General features: G+C 40.2%; 1 long non-coding RNA gene across 2 annotated transcripts; it reads left to right on the top strand.

Moving 5' to 3' along the window:
* The first annotated feature begins 5,081 nt into the window (after window positions 1-5,081).
* Window positions 5,082-6,232, top strand: LOC122844834. 2 transcript variants are annotated; one of them, XR_006372943.1, is made up of 4 exons: window positions 5,082-5,214; window positions 5,365-5,449; window positions 5,529-5,672; window positions 5,846-6,232. It is a non-coding gene; the product is annotated as an uncharacterized LOC122844834 (long non-coding RNA). The 2 variants fall into 2 exon arrangements; XR_006372942.1 differs by having other exon boundaries at window positions 5,082-5,449.
* Window positions 6,233-6,593: the final 361 nt, after the last annotated feature.

Genomic DNA, 6,593 nt, shown 5'->3' with positions numbered 1-6,593 from the left:
TCAGTCAATCTAATTTCATTTGTGCTGAGCAACATAAAGTGGTTTTCAGGAATAAAATGTATATATTTACATAAATTGTCAACACAAATGTGGAGGAAAAGATCTATTTTTTATTCCGTGTTTACTAAAAAAAATAAACAAAATATTTCTGCAATTAATGGAAAAAACCTGGCAATAAAAAAAGGATTAAGTAAAAAAGTGTAATACAGGATATAGGTTGTGTTTTTTTGCCCCAAATCTTAATATTTAACAGAACTTGAGTAAATGCATATAATTTATATCTGAAATCAGCCAGATGGAGGGCTCTAGATTGGCCTAGTCAAAGTCTGGGTTATTTTTGATTCTACTTAATAGGCTGTGTGAGCAAGGCTTTGGAAAAGTGATTTCAGGTTGTTTTGGGTACCTTTTCTCACAAATAACTAAAGTTTTTGTTTGTTCAATTTTGTTTTATGAAATATTTAATAATGACAAAAAAGACAAAAACAGAATAATGTTAATGGGAATAAAAAAAAAAGATTTTTTTTTTAATTAGCTCAAATTCAAAAAGGTAAAAAAGCTCATCCATGGTAAGTGGGACCAGTAAGGTTTCTGTAAAAAAGCAAATGAAACATTAAATTAAATGTTTGTATCTGTCCTTTCTACGTTTCAGCCTGTTTGGAGAAGTAGCAATAAGTTCAAACTTTGCTTCTTGTTTCTATTTTAAAATATATATTTTAAAATATATTTAAATTATAAATATATATTTATATATATTCTATCAATTAACAGCTTGTAGAATTTGGTATAATTATGTCCATCATTAAAAATAAATAAATTTACTATCTGGACAGAAAACCTTTATGTGATTTGAATTTTCTAAATGTAAAATGAAGCAAAAGATGAATAATAAAGATGATCTGGTTGGACTGTTGTGTCATTTCCTGTCCTGTTGCTTTCTTAGAAAATAAATGACCTTGATTTAAAACTAAAAAGTGAAAACATCTCCGACTCGACCTTGTTGTTCTGACAGAATGAATGGAGAGTTTTAATAAGTCAATGTGTGACAGCTGACCCTGCTGTAATGGTTTTCTGTTCTTCCTTAATGTTAGTTTATATATTAATTAGTGCTTAGTTTAGATTTATCTTTATCTTTGAATTTATTTTTATTACTCTGACATTTTAGTTAACTATTTGATGTGCACACATTTAGTTAACTTTATTTGTCAGTTCTTTGTATTTTTTGTTAAAGACAATCATTTAATTTCTTCCTTTTGAGTTATTAGTTTCCTTTGGACCTGCCCCTGGAAATTACAGATGAGCTCCAGCTGACTGAGGTCCATTCATGGCTGTAGAACTCCCTCAGCGGGCCGGTCCATTTGTTCACCAGGGGAAGGGGACATTTGGTTTATAGTTTATTTTGACCATTTATTTAATGTTTCTTCTTTTTGAAAGTTAGTTTAAATTTGATATTTATTTAATTTAAAGATTTAATAATAATCTCACCAGTATTTGTTGGGTTCTTGTGTGTTTAGTTACCCTCTTGTGTGTGTTAGCAGTGGTCTGATCAGCCACTATTTAAGTTTCCCTCATGTCTTGTTGTTAGGTCAGTTTGTGCTTGAGTTTCTTTTGTTATCACTTGAGTTACACTTTGTTATGTTGACCTCAGTTTTTGGGCCCAATTTGTCATTTTTGAATTATTTTGGACATTTTTTTATAATAAATTAAGATTATTTTTGGAAATTATTTTACGTCTCCTTGGCTGGTCTATGCAAAATCCTCACACAATTACACATTTACACAATTATTTCATAAGTTATTTAGTGGAGGACTGGAGTAGCAGTATAAGTTATATATATGTGAAATATTCAATTTCACTGTTTCTCTAAACTATTCTAAAACTGCATTAAAGATAAATTGTTGTTCTTACTAAATTGTACATTTTCAAAGCTTAAAAAGTGTCTTCAGTCTTACATTATAAAAAAACATATATAAATGTCACTGTTTTGCTAAATTATTCTAAAACTATATTGGGGATAAACATTGTGCTATTTTCACTAGCTTTATTAGGGTTTGAGATTTGGACTGTTTTTTGCATTTGGCCAGGTTTTACCATTGAACAGGAAATTATCAGATCTGGCAACTCTGTCGAACAGCGCCATATTTGTCATTTATGAGCATGAGGCGCATGCGCCATACTGGATATAAATATGGCGCAGCTTCGACGTTAATTGTTTGAAAGACAGAAAACGGCGCGGCTCGCACCTGGCAGCCGGAGCCATCAAGCTGGCGGCGTGATATTCATGAACTCTGGAATCCGGATTTAAACATTATAATTTTTAAGGAAGCCGCATCGTTCTTGATACCTAGCCTAAATAACGCTAAACTTTTTCCAAGTGGTTTGGCAACACAAACCAATCCAAATGGAATGGCTTATGTTACCTGAGGCCTAATAAATTGGCGACTTAATTCACCTGCTGCGGATCGACTGGAGTGGGCGAGTAGGCCGCGGGAGCGCCATGTTGGAAAAAGCTGCGTTGTTACTCGGTACGTTATTTTTTTTACTCTTGAGTTATTTGTGTTGTTCCTGATTAAGTTAATGAAGCCATTTTTGTGGCAGAACAGAGCAGCAGATGAAGAGCGAGCCGACCTTGGTTTCTCAGGCGGTTTGTTTAGCTGATGGCGTCCCTGAAATATCGATGGAGGAAAACAATGGCGTCTGGAACTAGCAGCAAATCGATTATGGATGTTAAGGGGACTTACAATCAGGCTGAGGATCGCTTCCAGCTGCCGGGGGATCCGCCCGACCCATCAAAGGTTGGTTAAATCAAGCAACTGTTCGATGGCGGGTCCAGAAGACATCTCTAGGTAGGAGCTGCTGCGGGTTTGATGCTAGCTGCTGATGCTAACGCTGTTGAAGGCCAACGCTAGGCCTGATGCTGGTTTGGTTTGATTCTCTGCTGAGAGTCGATGAACTGGGAAGGATTCCGCTGTTTAAAATCCTTCTGTTTTGGTTGTGGTCATGTTGTTCTGTGGATGTTGAGGTGTAATTAGTTTGTTGGAATATGAAGTTCATGGTTAAAAATCGGTTTTGCCTTAAGAGAAAAATGGCTGCCAAGGTTTTGGTGAATACAGTATAGAGGCTGCAGGAAGTCATTGAATTGGGTCTTGTGAATATCAGTATAATAATCCTTGAAACCATACCCACATATTGTTGGTGATAATTCAATGTGGCTATGTTGCTGTTTCATATAGCTGCATAAGATATTTGTCTTTAAGATGAATAATAAATGTTTTGGGGTGGAAAATGAGGTCTTTTACATTTCAATATGCATACCTTCTTTATTACTTTAATACTTAGTTTGAAACCTAATGTAAGTATTTCAGAAATAGGGTCCATACTTTAATAATTTAACTAAAACAAATTTTATTTACGTCCAACAACTTAAACGTGACAACCGGTACTCTTTGCGTCAAACGCATGGCCTCTTGCGATTTAATTTCTTCGGGACGGCAATTTCATTTCTTCTGGACAACAATTTAATTTCTTCTGGACAACAATTTAATTTCTTCTGGACAACGGCAATCAATGGAGAGATCTGCTGGAGGTCAGAGGTCACAGAGGTAATATTCACACTGTCTAATCAACCCTCTCATTTGCAGGTTTTCAGATTAAATTAACAGTTTTCTTTCTAGAGATGAGCCACCGGGACCTGTCTAAGAGCTTTTAGTCTCTCCTAGACCAAGATACAAGCATACATTGTGTTCCACTAACTATTGTTTTCTCTGATAAAGCCACAAAAGGAGCTTCTACTGCAACTAACTCTTTATTTTCTCCAATATAGAAATACTCCTGCAGCAGCTCTTTTTCTGTCTCTCTGCTCTGTCCTTTCTATTCCCCTGGGGGTCATGACAGACGGCCTTTCAGAACCACCTTCTGGTTCTACTGGAGGTTAATTCCTGTTAAAGGGAAGTTTTCCTCTCCGCTGTCGTCAATACATACATCTTCATTATGAGGCATTGCCTAAGCTTGTATAACTTTTAACCAATTAAAATAATTGGTGTAGTGATTACCTTTTTTTTTTATTCTGTTTCTGTTAAAGGGAAGTCGTTCCTCTCCACTGTCACCATGTGCATCCTCAGTTTGTCTATGGTAATAATGGTTTCAAGCTCATGGTTCAGAATTTAAGGTCTGGTGAATACCTCTAAGAATATATAGAAGCCAAACAAGTTTTTGTCAACATGTAGACTTAAGATCCTGTGGATATCAAGAAGACCAGTATGGCACTGGACTGTGAACTCAACAATGGGAAATGTGGTTTGCTACTTCCTGTAACCAGTCCCTAAGACTTTGAAGTCATTGGAGGATTTCAAAGAAAATTGGTAACTGGTACAACAAAGCAGTTGATCCATTCCACAGTCGACACAGGAAAATCTGGTAATCTATATGAAAGGTAGGTATTCTAGTCTTGGGTACAACAGCCATAACAAGTCTGGGATTCTCTGGTCAAATGTGGAATTTATTCTAAAAGGAGCGGCGGGGTAAAAGGCGTGCGGCCGCAAAGGAGCGGCGGGGTAAAAGGCGTGCGGCCGCAAAGGAGCGGCGGGGTAAAAGGCGTGCGGCCGCAAAGGAGCGGCGGGGTAAAAGGCGTGCGGCCGCAAAGGAGCGGCGGGGTAAAAGGCGTCTTGACCGCAAAGGAGCGGGCGGGTAAAAGCGTCGCGGCCGCAAAGGAGCGGGTAAAGCGTCGCGGCCGCAAAGGGCGTGAGGTAAAAAGCGTCTGCGGCCGCAAAGGCAGCGAGGTAAAAGCGTCGCGGCCGCAAAGGAGCGGCGGTAAGCGTCGGCCGCAAAGGAGCGGCGGGGTAAAAAGCGTCGCGGCAAAGGCCAGCGAGGTAAAAGCGTCTGCGGCCGCAAAGGAGCGGGGTAAGCGCGGCCGCAAAGGAGCGGGGTAAAAGCGTCTGGCGCAAAGGCAGCGGGTAAAAAGCGCGCCGCAAAGGAGCGGCGGGTAAAAAGCGTCGCGGCGCAAAGGAAGCGGCGGGAGGTGTAAAAGCGTCGCGCAAAGGCGGCGAGGTAAAAAGCGTCCGCAAAGGCCAACTGACTAGACAAATGACCCATAGGGAAAAGTCCTTCACATAAACCCACAGCCCCTCCCACCCCCTCCCCCCAAACAACAATGGATGGAGAAGGCCTTCATCGCACCCCACTGATGGATGACCATAATGACCCAAGAAATGCTGAAGGTATTTTAAGTGATATTTAGAAGTATGAGTTTTTGAAAAGTGACAGTTTACTCTGAGCAGATAAAAGTTTTGACCAGAAACCTGCATCCATCTGGTTGTCTTTCTTCTTTCTGTCCTGGAATTTCCTGCATCGTTTTGTTTTCGTCTCAGACTTCTCCCATCCCCACGACCACTAGGGGAGGCCCTCGTCCCACTTCGCTGATTGATGACCTTGACGACTTGAGAAATGCTGCAGGTATTTGCTGTTAAATGTTTCTGTGCTGTTAAAGGGTTTCACCTGAAACCTGTATCCATCTTGTCTTTCTGTCCTTTAGGACTTCTCCTAGATCATCTCTGATTTGGCCCTTCATCGTCCCACCTTCAACTGATGGAAAAGGCCTTCATCACCCCCACTGATGGATGACCGTAGTGATTCTACTGTTGGGTTCATCAGGTTTTCTGGAGGAAACCCTGCAGGTGTAAGGCAGACTCCTTCTGATCCATTTTGACTGAAACTCTCCCAGTTTTCCTAAAGAAATGGCTGTTTTGCTGTTTTAACAGTATTTGCAAGCAAGATCTTTTGAAAAGTGATTTATTCTGAGCTGTTTTAGAGGGTTTGACCTGAAACCTGTATTCATTTGTGGTCCTTCAGGAATCCTCCTGGATGATCTTGATTTTGACTCTGATTTGGCCCTTCACTGCTCCACCATGGACAAAGGGAAGAGGCCTTCATCATATTATTATTATTTTTTTTGAGGACAGTTTTGTTCAGAGACTAAATAATCCAATTTATTTTGGATATTTAAAATGTCCTCCAGTTTGTGTTAAATGTTAAAACTTGTTTCTTGATCTTTGAGAAAGTGTTTTGTGGTTATGACATTAAGGAAAAGCTCAGTCTGGTTTAGGTTTTCCTGTTCTCTGTAGTTATGCTGCAGTAGGTTTAGGTTACTAGAGGATGAACTGATCATTTTTCTGTTTTGTTTTCTCCATTGGAGCTCCACCTGGTCTGGCGTTCTGATTGGCTGGTTCCTTCCTGGAGGAGGGTACCAGCTGCCATGATGCTGCCATCACCTAGCGGTTCTCCCTCTCCTGCTGTTATCTCTTCACTCCATGAATGTAGAAAGTTCTCCTGACCAGCTGGCTTGTTGTGTCTCTGCTCTGTCTTCACGCCTCCTTCTCGGAGGCCGTTTCAGATGGCTGCCGGTTCTGAGCCCGGTTCTGGTTCTGCTGGAGGTTTCTTCCTGTTAGAGTTCTTCCTCTCCACTGTGGTTACATGCATGCTCCGTATGAGGAATTGATGTAAAGACGAGGACTTTACATCAAGCGCGTAGCTGTGGCCCCCTGCTGGTCAGGAGGAGTGAATGTTGTAAGTAATGACTTCATGCAGTCTGCTGGGTTTT

The sequence above is a fragment of the Gambusia affinis genome, linkage group LG15 (assembly GCF_019740435.1).
Source record: "Gambusia affinis linkage group LG15, SWU_Gaff_1.0, whole genome shotgun sequence".
Classification (NCBI taxonomy): domain Eukaryota; kingdom Metazoa; phylum Chordata; class Actinopteri; order Cyprinodontiformes; family Poeciliidae; genus Gambusia; species Gambusia affinis.
The sequence above is the reverse complement of the archived record's forward strand: the minus strand, read 5'-3'. Positions and strand labels throughout refer to the sequence as shown.